At 45.1% G+C, this 18,760-nt stretch overlaps 1 pseudogene; it reads left to right on the top strand.

Moving 5' to 3' along the window:
• LOC111971958 (transcription factor SOX-6-like) overlaps nt 1-18,760 on the top strand; it is a 212,050-nt pseudogene that overhangs the window by 170,817 nt on the left and 22,473 nt on the right.

The following is an 18,760-nucleotide window of genomic DNA, read 5'->3' as shown; positions in this document are numbered from 1 at the left end:
GACAGCACTACAGGGAGACATGACGGACAGCTGATCGTCCTCGCAGTGGCAGACCACGTGTAACAACACCTGCACAGGATCGGTACATCCGAACATCACACCTGCGGGACAGTTACAGGATGGCAACAACAATTGCCCGAGTTACACCAGGAACGCACAATCCCTCCATCAGTGCTCAGACTGTCCGCAATAGGCTGAGAAAGGCTGGACTGAGGGCTTGTAGGCCTGTTGTAAGGCAGGTCACTCACCAGACATCACCGGCAACAACATCGCCTATTGGCACAAACCCACTGTCGCTGGACCAGACAGGACTGGCAAAAAGTGCTCTTCACTGACGAGTCGCGGTATTGTCTCACCAGGGGTGATGGTCGGATTTGCGTTTATCGTCGAAGGAATGAGCGTTACACCGAGGCCTGTAATCTGGAGCGGGATCGATTTGGAGGTGGAGGGTCCATCATGGTTTTTGGCGGTGTGTCACAGCATCATCGGACTGCGCTTGTTGTCATTGCAGGCAATCTCAACGCTGTGCGTTACAGGGAAGACATCCTCCTCCCTCATGTGGTACCCTTCCTGCAGGCTCATCCTGACATGACCCTCCAGCATGACAATGCCACCAGCCATACTGCTCGTTCTGTGCGTGAATTCCTGCAAGTCAGGAATGTCAGTGTTCTGCCATGTCCAGCAAAGAGCTCGGATCTCAATCCCATTGAGCACGTCTGGGACCCTGGGACTTTTTGGTTGGAGGGTGAGGGCTAGGGCCATTCCCCCCAGAAATGTCCGGGATCTTGTAGGTGCCTTGGTGGAAGAGTGGGGTAACATCTCACAGCAAGAACTGGCAAATCTGGTGCAGTCCATGAGGAGGAGATGCACTGCAGTACTTAATGCAGCTGGTGGGCACACCAGATACTGACTGTTACTTTTGATTTTGACCCCCCCTTTGTTCAGGGACACATTATTCAATTTTTGTTAGTCACATGTCTGCAGAACTTATTCAGTTTGTCTCAGTTGTTGAATCTTATGTTCATACTGTCACGTTCATCGTAGGGAGACTAAGGCGCAGCGTGATTTGAATACATTCTTTTATTAACGAAGAACACTTAAACAAACTAACGTGAYGCTAATCAAACGAGTGCTGACATGCAACTACACATAGACAATAACCCACAAAACCTGAATGGAAAATGGCAACCTAAATAGGATCCCCAATCAGAGACAACAATAAACAGCTGCCTCTGATTGGGAACCAATTCAGGCCACCATAGACCTACAATAACCTAGACTTACAAAAAACCCATAGATCTGCAAAAAACCCTAGACAACACAAAACACGCATACCCACCCTCATCACACCCTGACCTGACCAAAAGAATACAGAAAACATAGATAACTAAGGTCAGGGCGTGACACATACAAATATTTACACATGTTAAGTTTGCTGAAAATAAACGCTGTTGACAGTGAGAGGACRTTTCTTTTTTTTGCTGAGTTGATATATATAGACACGCTTACTGTGACGTTTACACATATGTATGTTTACACACGCACACGTACTTATGTGAGGACGCATGACGCACGCACACAAACACACACATAAGAATACACACACACACACACCAGAAGTTGTTAATTTAGCCTTTTCGTGGTAAGCGTCAGGCAGTCAGTCCCCTTTTCTCCTTTCTCTCCCTGCTAACCTGCTGAAAAATTCCAACCCCCATGTGTTTTCCCTATACTGAGATCAATAGAAAGCCAAAGCTAAAAGAAGCTAGCCAAGGGGATTGTACCAGTCCCGCTAGGGGCAGGTATAGAATCCGTGTTAACTTATTTATTATGATCTTAAATCCCATAATGATCCTAGATCAGCACTCCTACTCAGCCCCCGATAAAGCACATCAAACCTTTCTCTTAGCATATTATTGTGCTAACATGGCTATCAAAACCAGCACTGATGGAGGAAAATTACAGACTAATCATTTAGTTTCAGTCAAATTAGCACTAACAGCCAGAGCCCCCGTCCAATAGCGAGTTACGTTTTTAAAGACTGTTTGTCAATTTGTAATTTAAAAAAATCACTGCATTGTCTTCCCTCAGGGTTTACTGAACAGCGAGAGGTCCGTTTGCTGTTGTTTACGTTGCACATTGGCTTCTAGCCAGCCATCGATCCCTCAGGTTTTTKGGGGGAAAAGGGAGAAAAAGGCCTATCTTTAATGCTTTTGTTTGTTTGACTTTAAACAGCATTATGCCAGTTGGCAAGGACAGGGTCAATGTCAAGTAAACAATAATGAAATTATACATTTACAAGRCTCAATGTGGCTAAAAATGACTGTGGCAATCTTTTACTAGGTTACTAGAAAAGTGCACCGTTTGACTCCCTATTTACGTTCGACTGGTCGCTTTTTGTCAGCTCTCTGTGCAAAGCTCTTGTCTGATGTTGTTTTGGCAGCCATATTGAAAGGGGGGGGGGGCTATCTCTGTTTTAGTTTGTGTGGGGGTATGAATGTGAATGTTTGTGTGTTTTAAGTTTGTGTGAGTGTGCTTGGGTATAGGGGCCCATAGCTCAGTCTACCAGTGTCTAACTGTCTAACTCATTCCCATACATAATCCTTGCTCAGTAGAGAGAGACAGTGTGTGTGTTTGTACGTGTGCTTGGGCCTCGGAGACATTCAGGGTGTATACCTCAACCTCAGCTCTCCCCTTCTCCGCAGTTGTATGAACAACAGCCATCTCCACAGCGAGTTACTCTTGTGGTCGTGAATGATAGACGCGCGAGGCCCTAAAAGTCATTCAAAGCACATTCCTGAGCGGATCTCATATCGCCAGAGGTTGGCCCGGGCACTCCTCATACTCGCCAACGAAAATAAGCGACGTGACACCAGGGCTTTGTTTCATCGCGGCGAGGGCCCCTTCTGTTTGTGTTTAATATTGGCTCGAGAGAGGGCTGTCCAACTCGCTGCCTGAACCACAGAATGAGACGGCGCGGCAGTCCTCCCGTCTGCTCTGCTTCTCGTGTGTCTGCCACCCTCCTCCACGGACCTCAGAGTCCTCATGAGGCCTAGCGGTTTAGACTGAGAGGAAATCAGATCTCACAACACTGGGGCAATGATACAATGGGGAGAGAGGGAGAGGGGAAGAGGGGGGAAAGAGAGGAGAGGACAAGGGGAGAGAGAGTGGGAGGTAGGAGGAGAGGAGATGAGGGAGAGGAGAGAAGAGTGGAGAACGGTGAGAGAGGAGACAGAAGAGGAGAAGATAAAAGAAGAGTGTAGAAATAGAGATATTAGAGGAGAGGAGGAGGGAGAGAGGCAGGCCAAGTCTTACTGAACACAAGCCATGTCTGGGTGGTTTTCATGCAGGATTGGGGCTTTGATATGTTGTCAAGTCCTCAAACGGAGGTTGACAGTGGTTTCAGGCAGTGGTCAGAGCTTTGATTCAGACTGCTGGACCTCAGACAGAGACTGTTTCTCTTTTCTAGATTGGGTTGTTTAATATTTACTAAGTGTCTTGGAATGGCTGAAGCTTTGTAGGATTTCTCTGAAATKGAGGTTTATTCTCCATTATTAAGTCTTTGAAAGAGTAAAAAAAAAAAGAATCTTTCTCTGAAACTTTACTCTGACATTTAACTTGATGCATTTCTCTGACTTGAAGTTTTGACAGACACTCCAAACCTCAAGCTGGATCCAAGCATTGATATCAATCGATGAGCAAGCCACTCTGAACACCACCATCTGTTGAATGAATCGGCATTGTAGATAGATTGGTGATGGTTTGAGTTGGATATGTTTTCTCTGGATCTGAACCTTGACAAACAAACACATGCCTCCAACAATGCTCATAGTTGTGGGTTTCTTTTTCATTTTAGCTTCAAGTCACAACCAGCTATAGACAGGGCCTCTGTGTTTTTTCTGTGCGTGTGGGCGTGTGACACACCGCGAGGGAGGCGGGAAGCAAGCCAGCTCTAGCGGCTGGCTGCTGATGTTAATAGCTTGTCAGTTTCCCTATTTCCTCTCATTGCAGCAGCTGTACGCCGCCCAGCTGGCCAGCATGCAGATCTCACCTGGAGCCAAAATGGCCTCACTTCCACAGCCTCCCAACTCCTCAGACCCCCTATCGCCCCCCAGCTTGAAGAGTGAGAAGAGAGTGTTGAGTCCTGTCACTCACATTAAGGTGAGCTGTCCCTTTATGCTTGACTTTGTGTGTTTGGTTTTGGACCTTGGTTATCTATGAATCACTGACTACAGCAATGATTCAAGTGAAAGGGAATGAACACACACGTGTGTACACACTCACACACACACACGCACACACACACACACACACACACACACACACATTGGCGCTGGCTGCTGTTTGGCATGGGCCCAGACCTCTTTACTGGAGTGAGCTCGAGAGCATACGCCTCATCTTGACTCGACGAGGCAATAATGGGAGCCATGTGTCTATGTAGGGTCGCTGCAACCAGCATCACAATAGACTGAAGTCAGAACTCACCACAGCTCCACAATACTACTCAACCAGCATCACAATAGACTGGAGTCAGAACTCACCACTGCTGCAACCAGCATCACAATAGACTGGAGTCAGAACTCACCACCGCTGCATGCAAAACCCATCATCACAATAGGACTGGAGTCAGAACTCACCACTGCTGCAACCAGCATCACAATAGACTGGAGTCAGAAACTCACCACCGCTGCAACCACCATCACAAGGTAGACTGGATCAGAACTCACCACCGCTGCAACCAGCATCACAATAGACTGGAGTCAGAACTCACCACCGCCTATATGCAACCAGCATCACAATAGACTGGAGTCAGAACTCACCACCGCTGCAACCAGCATCACAATAGACTGGAGTCAGAACTCACCACCGCTGCAACCAGCATCACAATAGACTGGAGTCAGAAACTCACCACCGCTGCAACCAGCATCACAATAGACTGGAGTCAGAACTCACCACCGCTGCAACCAGCATCACAATAGACTGAGAGTCAGAACTACCACCGCTGCAACCAGCATCACAATAGACTGGAGTCAGAACTCACCACCGCTGCAACCATCATCACAATAGACTGGAGTCAGAACTCACCACCGCTGCAACCAGCATCACAATAGACTGAGTCAGAACTCACCACCGCTGCACCACATCACAATAGACTGGAGTCAGAACTCACCACCGCTGCAACCAGCATCACAATAGACTGAGTCAGAACTCACCACCGCTGCAACCAGCATCACAATAGACTGAGTCAGAACTCACCACCGCTGCAACCAGCATCACAATAGACTGGAGTCAGAACTCACCACCGCTGCAACCATCATCACAATAGACTGGAGTCAGAACTCACCACCGCTGCAACCAGCATCACAATAGACTGGAGTCAGAACTCACCACCGCTGCAACGCATCATCACAATAGACTGGAGTCAGAACTCACCACCGCTGCAACCAGCATCACAATAGACTGGGGTCAGAACTCACCACCCGCTGCAACCAGCATCACAATAGACTGGAGTCAAGAACTCACCACCGCTGCAACCAGCATCACAATAGACTGGAGTCAGAACTCACCACCGCTGCAACCAGCATCACAATAGACTGGAGTCAGAACTCACCACAGCTCCACAATACTTCTCAACCATCATCAGAATAGACTGGAGTCAGAACTCAGTACCCTTCCCTTGAAAGTTCAAACTTCCACCCTGAAACTTACACATTCCCTAACCCCTTTCCACTCYCGCTACCCTCCACACTGGCATCCCAATGTCCTCCCAGCCTCCCAAATCACGTTCTTTCTCCTCTCCTCAAGACTGGTTTCAAATTAAATCCATGTTTGTTAGCGTTCCCTGTCACGACCCAGTCAGGTGGTGTTGACGGATTCTCTTCCAGTTTCTATCCCCTTCCAGGGATTCCTCACAAACTCAATGTGAGGCGATGTGGTCATGAACCTTTGATTAAGAAAGAGAGGAGGAGACGGGACGACAAAAGTTTTTGTTGATCAAATGTATTTATAAATGGCCACAACTTGAGAGCGGGATAATTGAGTGAATACATTTTTTAGGCAGCAATCTGATGGTCAAAGCCTTGGGGAACACGACCAAAGTATTAAAGCAATATTGCACTCTCAAACACATCATTCACACTGGTCTACACTGAGTATAAACAAACACAACTTTTCTGTCTGCTTCAAATGTTTTTATTCTGTCAATCTGAACTCCCAGACAGACATGCTTCAACATAATTCAGAGGCTCAGTTGAATAGACGAGTCAGGTTGAATCAGGGCGACAGACTCTTCAGTCAGTTGGATAGAGAAATTATCCTCCTCAGCAGAACTTAGACCACGACAGCTACACTGAGTGTACAAAATATTAAGAACAACTGCTCTTTCCATGACATAGACTGACCAGGTGAATCCAGGTCTGAAAGCTGTGATCCCTTATTGATGTCACTTCTTAATCCACCTTAGTGTAGATGAAGGAAGAGGAGATGGGTTAAAGAAGGATTTTTAAGCCTTGAGACAATTGAGATTGTGCTTGTGTGCCATACAGAGGGTGAATGGGCAAGACACACGATTTAAGTGCCTTTGAACAGGGTATGGTAGTACACCGGTTTGTGTCAAGAACTGCAAAGCTGCTGGGTTTTTCATGCTCAACAATTTCCTGTGTGTATCAAGAATGGTCCACCACCAAAAGGACTTCCAGCCAACTTGACACCGCTGTGGGAAACATTGGGGTCAACGTGGGCCAGAATCCCTGCAGAACACATTCGACACCTTGTAGAGTCCATAACCCAATGAATTGAGGCTGTTCTGAGGGCAAAAGGGGGTGCAACTAAATATTAGGAAGATGTTCCGAATGTTTAGTACACTCAGTGTATACACACTTCAACTGACAACTACATTTTCACCAGGTCTTCACTTGAAGCAGTCTGTCATAATGCCATCATAACAACGTCAAAATAATTGTTTGCCCATGTAACAGGTCCATGGTGTGTTTTCAGCCTTTTCTTACCCCTGTGACCGCTCTTTCTCCTTGTCTTCCACAGGAGGAAGGGTCGACGCAGCCCCTGAACCTCTCAGCCCGATCCAAGACTGGCGAGCCCCACCGCTCCCTGTCCTCGCCATCACACACCCTGTTCCCCAGCAACAAGACCAGCCCCATCACCATGGGGAAGGGGCGCATCCCCAGCCCCCTCTCCAACATGGGCAGAKGCTCACTGGGTGGGTGCAATGAACACACACACATGCCTGCGCACACACTCACAGGTACAAATAAACAAAATGCACACAAACACCTTCACATTGCACACAAACATTCCTAGCATCCACCGCCAGTTCAAGTCAACCCCAAAGGAGACCTATTATTTTTTTTTTTTACGAGTGCCCAAAGCCCTGTATTTAGTACCAATGAAAACCCAGGCAGCGGAACCAGTGAAACCCAGCACACGTTATTTGGTTTAAAGAGACTTCCTCACATCATTGTCTGCCCTGGACCATAAACCTTAGTGCTCTACCTCTGCTATCTGTGATTAAGCCCAATCTAAAGCCTTGCATTACACCAAAACAATTTTGTTAGCTCCTCTATAGTGTCTTTGAGGACGCGCCACTTCACTTGTGTTCCTTCCTGTGTGCTATATTATGCCTTTTTTTTAACGGCCACCCAAGCATACAGTACTTCCTCTTCATCTGCTAATTAGACAAGGAAGGTAGCGGAAAGTTTGCAGTCCCGGAGGGGAACGTTGGGTGCTTGTAGAGAAACTGCCGTTGGAAAAATTTAATTTACAGATGAGTCTTTCATTGTCTAACCACAAATAAAGGCGTCACCCCTACCCCCTAGGCACTTGTGTAGATCTCAGTGAGCTGGAGATCTACAAGCAATATGGTAACAGCTCCACCTTTTTTCTATGTTGCTTATACCTGACCAATCCTCTCGGCTCTACGTATGTCTAGAGAGGAGGAACCAATCCTCTCGGCTCTACGTATGTCTAGAGAGGAGGACAATTCTCTCGGCTCTCGTATTGTCTAGAGAGCAGGAACCAATCCATTGGGCCTACGTATGCCTAGAGATGAGGGAACAATCCTTCACGCTCTCGTATTCGGGACCAATATCTGCGTCCGTAGCCAGGAGGAGGAACCGAATCTCTCGCTCTACGTATGTCTAGAGAGGAAGGAACCATTATCTTCAGCTCTACGTATGTCTATGGAGAGGAGGAAACCAATCCTTCCGGCTTACCATATGTCCTGGAGAGGAGGAACACAATCCTCTCAGCTTCTGAGTATGGTCTAGGAGAGGAGAACCAATCTCTCATGGCTCTAGTATGTTAGAGAGGACGGAACCATCCTCTCGCGTCTACGTGTGATCTAAGAGCAGGAGGAACCAATCCTCAGGCTCTACTGTTGTCTACGAGAGGAGGAAACCAATCCTCTGGCCTCTAACATGTCTAGAGAGGAGCAACAGATCCTCTCGCTTTCCTAGTCTGGAAGAGACCAATTCTTCCCTAGTGAGTCTACGAAGGAGGAGGAAAACATCCTCTTCGGCTCTACGCTATAGTCTAGAGAGGAGGACAATCTTCAGTGCTCTACGTATAGTCTAGAGAGGAGGAACCAATCTCTCGCTCTACGTATGTCTAGAGAGAGAGAACAATCTTCTCGCTCTACGTGTCTATGAGAGGAGGAACCAATCCTCTTCAGTCTACGTATGTTATAGAGGAGGAACAATGCTCTGCTCTACGTATGTCTAGAGAGGAGGAGCTAGTGGTCCATTTGGAATCAGTCATTTGTCAAGATCTTTTCCTGTGAGGTCACGTACAGCAACAATGCTGATTGGTCTGGTGTTGTGCCCGTCAACAGTCAGACACTGACGGCCGATGCTTTCTACCCACAGACATCCTATCCAGCCTGAACTCCACGGCGTTGTTTGGGGACCAGGACGCGGTAACGAAGGCCATCCAGGAGGCGAGGAAGATGAGGGAGCAGATCCAGAGAGAACAGCTTCATCACCAGCAGCAGCAAAGCCTGGAGGCCAAACTCACAGCCCTGAGCGGCATGAGCCTCAGCAATGGCAGCAAGGTGATAGTCACGGTGCACATAAAGACGCACCCACACACATGAACGCATGCACAAACTCGCACTCAAACACGTAGATGCATACGCACATATACACATGCACATGTGTGTTTACGCATCTAAAACTAAAAGCATTGTATATATATCTCTTCAGACACCCATACATACCCCACAAGACATGTCACCAGGGGTCTCTTCAGACACCCATACATACCCCACAAGACATGCCACCAGCGCTCTTCACAGTCCCCAGTCCAAAATGAGTTCAGGAACACATTTATACAGACCATGAATCACATGAACTCCTTCCATCTACTATCTTCAAATAAACAGCAAACAGACAGACATGACAGACAGACAGACAGACAGACAGACAGACAGAAGACAGACAGACAGACAGAACAGCGCAGACAGACCAGACAGAAAGCACGCAACAGACTGCAACACACACGCACGACACACACGCAGACATGACACACACAGACAGACACACACAGACTACACACACAACATACAACACACAGACATTACACACCACAACGAACAAAACTGACAATATACACACACACACCACACACAGACAGACACACACAGACACACACGCAGACATACACAGCAACACTGCAGAACGAACTCCTTCCATCTACTATTACCAAATAAACAGCAAATGACCTTGAAACAACGACTTAGACAAAAAACTGAGAACTGTGAGGACACACAACACAGACAGACACACACGACAACAGACACACACAGACAGACACACACAGGCAGACACACAGAGACACACAGACACAGACAGACAGACAGAGAACACAGACAGACAAAGACACACAGACAAGACAGACAACAACACACCCACACACAGACACATACACACACAGACAGAGACACACACCTACAGACAGAGACACATACACAGGCAGACAGACACAAAACAAACATACACACAAAGCACACACACACCAGAAAGACACACACACACAGACACACGCACCACAGACAGACACAGACAGACACAACAGACACAGACAGACACAGACAGACATTACAGACAGACAGCACGCAGACAGACACTCAGACACACACGCAGACAGACAGACACACACCGACATACACACACAGACATATAAACACACACACACCACACACAGACAGATGCAGACACAGACAGACACATAACAGACACGCAGACATACACACACGCAACATACACACACACACACAGACACACACAGACAGACACAAACGCACAGACACACACACACACAGACACACACACACAAGACAGACAGACAGACAGACAACAGACAAGACAGACAGACAGCGACAGACAGACAGACAGACACTCTAACACAACCCACTTCACACTCACACACAGACACTTAATACACACACTCACAGACACAGATACGCACGTACACACACGTACACACAACATACTTTTGTAGTTGTATGTTTTGTGTAATTGTTGTATTGTTTCATATCGAATATGTTTTACATTTGTGTGACTGTCCTGTCTATCAGCGTATCAGTGTTTTGTGTGACTGTCCTTGGTCTCTCAGCATATCAGTGTTTTGGTGTGACTGTCTTGTCTATCAGCGTATCAGTAGTTTTGTGTGACTGTCCTTGTCTATCAGTGTATCGTGTTTTGTGTGACTGTCCTTGTCTATCAGTTATCAGTGTTTGTTGTGACTGTCTTGTCTATCAGCTATCAGTGTTTTTGTGACTGTCCTTGTCTATCAGCGTATCAGTGTTTTGTGTGACTTCTTTCTATTCAGGATCAGTGTTTTGTGTGACTCCTTGTCTATCAGCGTATCAGTGTTTTGTGTGACTGTCCTTGTCTATCAGCGTATCAGTGTTTTGTGTGACTGTCCTTGTCTATCAGCGTATCAGTGTTTTGTGTGACTGTCCTTGTCTATCAGTGCTTTGATACATGTCATGTATTTTGTGGACCCCAGGAAGAGTAGCTGCTGCTTCTGCAAAAGCTACTGGGGATCCAAATAAACAAATAAACACCAATGAGCGCACACACACACGCTACATATTTTCAATGAGCACTATTAGACTCAACAGACAAGGTAGGAAAATGCAGACAGATGCCTGAACAATGTACACTTGCTCTAATTATATTCTCATTCTCAGATTGACACAGGGAAAGCCCAATTCTGTCACTTTCTCAATTCATACATGTACTGTTGAAGGGAAATAGTGGCGTCTGCTTTTTTCTCTGGAACCCTGGCCAGTGCTCTTGAGATCCTCTCTTCTTTCATATCCACGGCCACCCAGAAGTCGACTGCTTTGAACAGACAGCAGCTGGGTCTATGACAGTGATGGTTTTGGTGTATGTGTGTGTGTGTGCGTGTGTGCTTGTACATGTCTGAGTGTGTGTGTGTGTGTGTGTGTGAGAGACTTGGGGGTCTATACCCAATTAGAACCACAGTCTGGGAAGAGGGCCTTCAGACCCCCTGCCCCCCGGGTTGAAGAGAGGAGATGGGCCACTTTGTAGCAGGAGCTCCTATACCCACGGGGTCCCCCATGTTAAAAAAGATCTTCAAAATATAAATCAGATCAGTCAATCATGGATAGACTCAAGGGAAAATACGTTTTGAAAGGGAGGAAGGACGAAGTCAGAGGAATCATTAATATTTTAGTGATGAATACTTGAATGAATCGATGAATCCCCAATGAATCCCCTCTGCCACAGCTTCAACTAGAGGCCACAGCTTCAACTAGAGGCCACAGCTTCAACTAGAGGCCACAGTTCCAACTAGAGGCCACAGCTTCAACTAGAGGCCACGTTTCCTGTACATATTAAACATTACTTTCTGTTTTTGATTGGGAGTTGTTTAGCATAAAGTGGAGAAAAATATTCTGCGATTTATCAGTGTTTTGAATGTGTTTCTTTGTAGATGGTTTGACATGATCCTAATCAAAACGTCTAAATGTGTCAATGATTTTAAATTATCAAACGAAGCCTGGTATATTGTGAACAATAGGTTCTCACATGTACCAACACTATATTTTCCGACTTTATAAGGACAAACCGAGCAATGCAGCAATKTACTTTATGGCTCCTTTCCTCCTAATAAAAAGCTCATTTGGAAACTCTCAACGTTATTGTTTCCGGTTCTAGAACACCACAKACCACTGTTTGTTGTTCAGTGTTATTCGTTACCTAACAACGGTTCCTCAAACACGCTTTTCTTAGCTTTAAATCTATTATTTTTCTGTAGAAGGGAGTTTTTTTTTGTTGCCACTCATAGGATTGTCTCTGTCCTAGTCAATTCATAGAGAAAGCTGACATGACTCACCACCTCCATTCTGCAGATAACTAATGTAACTAATCCAATCCAATGGAGATGCTACATTTTGTACTTTGTATTCATTATATTTGAGTCTGAGTGTCATGCTTTCATGAAAATCATTTTTTCTAACAATATTCATTGCTATTTTTGGGACATTCTTTAGAAATGCATTAGATTAGGCAGTATGAAACTACCGAAACACCTGATCCTAATCTGATCTCTGCTACAAGAGGTATCACACAGATGACTGTGTTCTAAGGATAGACCACGGGGTGAAGAGGGTGTGGGGTGTAACTTCATATGGAACTATGCTGATGGTCTGTGTGGGTGTGGTGTGTCTGTATGCATGCATATGTGTGTGTGTGTGTGTGCCTTAACCTTAGTCATCCTTCAATTTTAKCAAGATTCCCTTTGCTATAAGTTCTACTACTGACGGTGATCCAGGAGTCCTCTTTCTGCTGCCGTGTCCTGGCACTGGGCTGGCCTTGGCCATGTTAATGTCATTATAGCTCGCCTTGCGCACAGACGCTAGCTCTGGCCAGCAAGTGGCATTGTTGAGTATCGCGTTACGCTTACGCTGCTTCCAACAAGGCCCGCAGCTGCCAAGCAAGCACACTAAAATAGCCACAGACTGTGAGTGCGTGGGTGTTTGTCCTGTGTGACTGTGTGTGCCTGTGTGCGTGTGTGTGTGTGTTTGTGTGTGTCTACATGTATACTAGTGTGTGTGTGACTGTGTGTGTGTGTGTGGAGTAAGTTTATTCCCGTTTTGAGTGAGCTGGCCTTGCGTAGAGCATTCAGTGTGTCCTACTCAGCAGAGCACTGGTACTTTACTAGAACGTCCCTGTCACTAAGCCTACTTAACTCTGTCGGTAGTTGACATCAGCTGTCGGGACTACTCAACTATGTTACACCAGCTCTTTTGTGTGCCACACTGCAGGGAAAGGAGGGACCGTTGAGGAGAACATTAGCAATGTGGGTGACTTGAGTCAGCCAGGCCAGTCACCACACAGCAGTCTCTGTTGTCAGTCCTAACAGGAAATGTGTTGTGGTATTCACTGGCTGTTCTGGTGTGCATTCTCATTGCCAGTATGCACCTTATAGTTTTTGAGCAAAGTCATATACAAGTACTTTTGCGTCCAAATTCAAGGCCTTATAGATATAAATATGTATTATTGCTGCTACAACTGGATGAAACAGGGTGTGAGCTCCTTCACTTCCCATGGACAACAGGACAAGGCATCTGTATTGAGAGATGACAGGCACAGTGAAAGAAGGAAGGGGGGAGAGGAGGAGGAGTGAGGGACTTCATTGCTCCTGGAGGAGGCAGTAAATGTTGTGGGTCGGTTAGAGCAGGGTTTGCCTGTACACGTCGACGCAGTAATGAGCTGAACATGACGCTGATAAAACTGCTCGGTCGGTGCAGTGTTTATAGCGCTGCCATAGCAACCCGTTAAAATGTGTGCCCAGCCAACGGGTTCAGGAGAGCCCATGCAATAGAGGAGCTCTGTGTGTCTCTTTAAGTTCCGAAATATAGATTGAGTTGAATGTTGGACAAGCCCCAGTCCTGTAAAGTAATAATAGTATCTTTTAAGATGGTCTTTTATAGCTTTGAACTATGTAGCTAATGTTGATTAGTCATTGTTGTCATTTACAAGCGACCACATTGGACTGACTCTAGGCCTGCTGTCATACTGAGTCCTGTTACAGATTAAGTCCTAAATTAGTCTTCTGTTGGTCCAGTGTTAGTCATCTCTGTAAGTCCTCTGTTGGTCCAGTGTTAGTCAYCTCTGTAAGTCCTCTRTTGGTCSAGTGTTAGTCATCTCTGTAAGTCCTTTGTTGGTCCAGTGTTAGTCATCTCTGTAAGTCCTCTATTGGTCCAGTGTTAGTCATCTCTGTAAGTCCTCTATTGGTCCAGTGTTAGTTCTCAGTAGGTCGTCCAGTGTTAGTCCTCTCTCTTAGTTCTCTTTGAGCAGATTCTGTGGTGTGTGCAGCGCTGGCCAAGCACATGTTCTGTGGTGGCCTGATTACAGCCCTTAACGTCGTGCTGACATTGGCCCTCCCTGGCTCCCTACATATATATATATATATATATATAAAAACAAAAGGCCCCAAGTTCCATCGGCGCTGCCAGCGTCTACCGCGGCATGACTTCATCCAGCAACCATTCCCTCCGTCAAACAAAATGCCTTTGTCACCAGAAAACGGGGAGAGGAGGAGGAGAGGTGGAGGAATGAGTGGATGTGTGGTGATTGTGGAGGCCCTTGTTTTCCACAGTTCGGGAGCGTGGCAGGGTAATTTTAGCTGGAGGGCTACAGACGGCATGCTGGACTCATTTGAGGGAGAGGGCGGGATGGCGGGCAGGCAGCGCAGAATAATCAGAGACAGTAGGCAGGATGGGTGGGGAGCACTGAGTCAGCTTACATGGAAGCGCTGGGTAGATCTGGCGTATTGTCTCTTTTTGTGGCTAAACATACTTTTTGGGGGCCGCTCTCTCTCTTTTCCCTCCTATCTATCTATCTATCTATCTATCTATTGATCTCTCTCCCTTCATTTTTCTCCATTTACTCTCCTGTTCTCTTCTCTTCTACTTTCCTATCCCTTCTATCCCCCCTGAGCTGCAATGGCTGTCCTTCTATCTTTTGGGGGGCCGCTCTCTCTCTTCCCTCCTATCTATCTATCTATCTATCTATCTATCTATCTATCTATCTATCTATCTATCTATATCTATCTATCTATATCTATCTATCTATCTATTACTATTAGGCAGACTCAAACCGTACTCAACCCTGATTGACCTTTGACCTCTGTATTTTAGGAGCGGATGCACTTTGAGAGTTTGAGTCAGCACCTGGGCAACCTGGGAGAGGATGGAAAGATGGGCCACAGGGTCATTGACCTCACCAGACCTGAGGATCTTCATGGTGGGTTTCGTCTGTCTCTTTCTTTCTTTCTTTCTACATTTCTGATGTTCTTCTTCTAACTAACTCTTTCAGTGCTCAATACTTTTATGTAAGTGCATTCTGTTGATGTTTATGTGTGTATGCTTACAACCCGTATCTATATAGCTTGGTGCATAATAGTAGAACAGAGGAAAAGAGAAGAGAGAGGTCAAATGGATATATATATTACATTAGCATAGCCGCGGGAAGTAGGGGTGCTGAGGGTGTTGCAGCAGTCCCTGAATAATCATAATAATAGAAAATATATATATATACAGTACTGTGCAAAAGTTTTAGGAATGTGTGAAAAAATGCTGTTAAGTAAGAATGCTTTCAAAAATAGTCATGTTAATAGTTTATATTTATCAACTAACAAAATGCAAAGTGAGTGAACAGAAGAAAAATCTACWTCAAATCAATATTTGTTGTGACCACCCTTTGCCTTCAAAACAGCATCAATTCATCTAGGTACACTTGCACACAGTTTTTGAAGGAACTCRACAGGTAGGTTGGCCCAAACATCTTGTAGAACTAACCACAGTTCCTCTGTGRATTTAGGCAGCCTCATGTRCTTCTCTCTCTTCATGTAATCCCAGACAGACTCGATAATGTTGTGATCAGGGCTCTGTGGGGGCCATACCATCACTTCCAGGACTCCTTGTTCTTCTTTACGCTGAAAATAGTTCTTAATGACGTTCACTGTATGTTTGGGRTTGTTGTCATGCTGCAGAATACATTTGGGGCCAATCAGATGCCTCCCTGATGGTATTGCATRATGGATAAGTATYTGCCTGTACTTCTCAGCATTGAGGAGACCATTCATTCTGACCAAATCCCCAACTCCATTTGCAGAAATGCAGCACCAAACTTGCAAGGAACCTCCATCATGCTTCACCATGCTTCGCCTTCGGCGAAACAAACTGCCTTCTGCTACAGCCAAATATTTTCAAATTTTGACTTGAGTCCAGAGCACCTGCTGCCCCCAGGGGCCTGATTCACAAAACTTTACTTACGAAAAAAATAGGAAGTTCATAACATAGTTCATAAATGCAATTCCTCAAAATGTTCTTAGGAACTTCGTAAATATCTTTCTTAAGAACTTTGTAAATATCTTATTTCTGTATTGACATTAGTGACGTGCTTGAAACCAATAAATAAACCTATGTGACAGGGATGATCGGATTTGGTTATTTCGTTATTTTTCATACATTATAACCATCAGACCAGCTATATCAAAATCAAAAATGGATAACCAAGAAAAGACATTGAGGTGATGGTGGAGGAAATAGCAGCCAGGAAAAGGTTGCTGTTGGGGAAACTTGATAACTGCGGGGTCACTGCAGAGACCAAAAAGAAAAGATGGGCGAGAGTGGCCGAGTCTGTCTCTGCTGTCGGGGCGTATGGCAAGGGACAGTGACGCCCTAAAAAAGAAGTGGTCCGACATCAAGTCGGCTGCTAAGATGAAGGGAGCTGAGAGACCATTCATCTGGACCAGCTGGAGGAGAAGGTGTCGTCCACCATAGAGGTGGTGGTAGAGGGACTGCGCGACCGGCAACTTAGTTAGCTACATTAGCTAGCTAATGTGTAAAGACATTATAGCCAAAATAGCTAACAACGTTAACGTTAGCTAAGTTAGCCAAGTTCTTCTCTACAAATTGACGACATAGCGCTAGCTATTTAACACTTCTAGAATATTGAAATATATTGTTAATTACTAGCTTTCTAGATTATGCGTGTTTCATTTGTATTCTTGCTGTATTTAAATGTCCGGTAGCCAACTGTGTCTGTGGCGTAAGAAAACGTGCATGGTTACAAAAGTATTCATTAATCTCAAGACAAGAGTTTAGCTGTCTTAAAGTTAAGTACATTACCAAGAAGAAATCCTAAAGCATTATTTTCAAGATTCCCATTTCTTCTTAACATTTTCTTAGGAAGAAACTTAGGAGAAACCTTAAGAACATTTCYAATAGCTTTATTGAGGAATAGTAATTTTGCTTAACTTTCTTCTTAAGTCTATAGTTAAGGAAAAMATGGCAGTTAAGAAGACATTTCTTCTTAAGGTTTTGTGAATCCGGCCCCAGTTCCTGTGTTTTCATGCATAGTTGAGTCGCTTGGCCTCGTTTCCACGTCGGAGGTATGACTTTTTGGTCGCAAGTCTTCTGACCAGACTTCTCCGGACAGTAGATGGGTGTACCAGGGTCCCACTGTTTTCTGCCAATTCTGAGCTGATGGCACTGCTGGACATCTTCCGATTGCGAAGGGAAGTAAGCATGATGTGTCTTTCATCTGCTGAAGTAAGTTTCCTTGGCCGACCACTGAGTCTACGGTCCTCAACGTTGTCCGTTTCTTTGTGCTTCTTCAAAAAAGCTTGGACAGAAAATCTGGAAACCCCTGACTGCCTTGAAATTTCTGCGAGAGACCTTGCTGATGCAGTATAACTACCTTGTGCGTTGTTGCTGTGCTCAGTCTTGCCATGGTGTATGACTTTTGACAGTAAACGGTCTTCAGCAACCTCACCTTGTTAGCTGAGTTTGGCTGTTCCTCACCCAGTTTTATTCCTCCTGCACASCTGTTTCTGTTTCAGTTAATGATTGTGTTTCAACCTACATATTGAATTGATGATCATTAGCACCTGTTTGGTATAAWTGTTTAATCAAACACCTGACTATATGCCTACAAAATCCCTGACTCGAAGAATTGATGCTGTTTTGAAGGCAAAGGGTGGTCACACCAAATATTGATTTGATTTAGATTTTTCTTCAGTTCACTCACTTTGCATTTAGTTAGTTGATAAATATAAACTATTAACGTCTATTTTTGAAAGCATTCTTACTTTACATTTTTTCACACCTGCCTAAAACTTTTGCATGGTACTGGGTGTATATGTATGTATTTATGTATGTATGTATGTATGTATGTATGTATGTATGTGTGTGTGTGTGTGTGTGTGTATTTTTCTTTATTTATTTTATATATATTTTTTCTTCACAAAACCAGTGGACTGGGCCTTTTAATAGTCCTGTATTAGCGGACCGATATAGCCGTCTGCAGCGCAGGCAAAGACCCCACCCCTTACAAAGAAAAAAATCGCAGCACCCCCACTCCAAAACTACATCCCGCAACTATGGACAGTAGAAGAAGTTAGGTTTGAGGTAAAAGTGGGCACATCCTGCTCAGGCTAAATGGATGCCAGTGACCCTTCACTTGGGGCCCTTGGTTTTTTATTTTATTTATTTTATTTCACCTTTATTTAACCAGGTAGGCTGGTTGAGAACAAGTTCTCATTTGCAACTGCGACCTGGCCAAGATAAAGCATAGCAATTCGACACATACAACAACACAGAGTTACACATGGAATAAACAAAACATACAGTCAATAATACAGTAGAAAAAAAGAAAACAACAAAGTCTATATACAGTAAGTGCAAATGAGGTAAGATAAGGGAGGTAAGGCA

The sequence above is a fragment of the Salvelinus sp. IW2-2015 genome, linkage group LG13, assembly GCF_002910315.2.
Source record: "Salvelinus sp. IW2-2015 linkage group LG13, ASM291031v2, whole genome shotgun sequence".
Taxonomy (NCBI): Eukaryota; Metazoa; Chordata; class Actinopteri; order Salmoniformes; family Salmonidae; genus Salvelinus; species Salvelinus sp. IW2-2015.
This window is presented reverse-complemented; position numbering and strand designations above follow the sequence as displayed.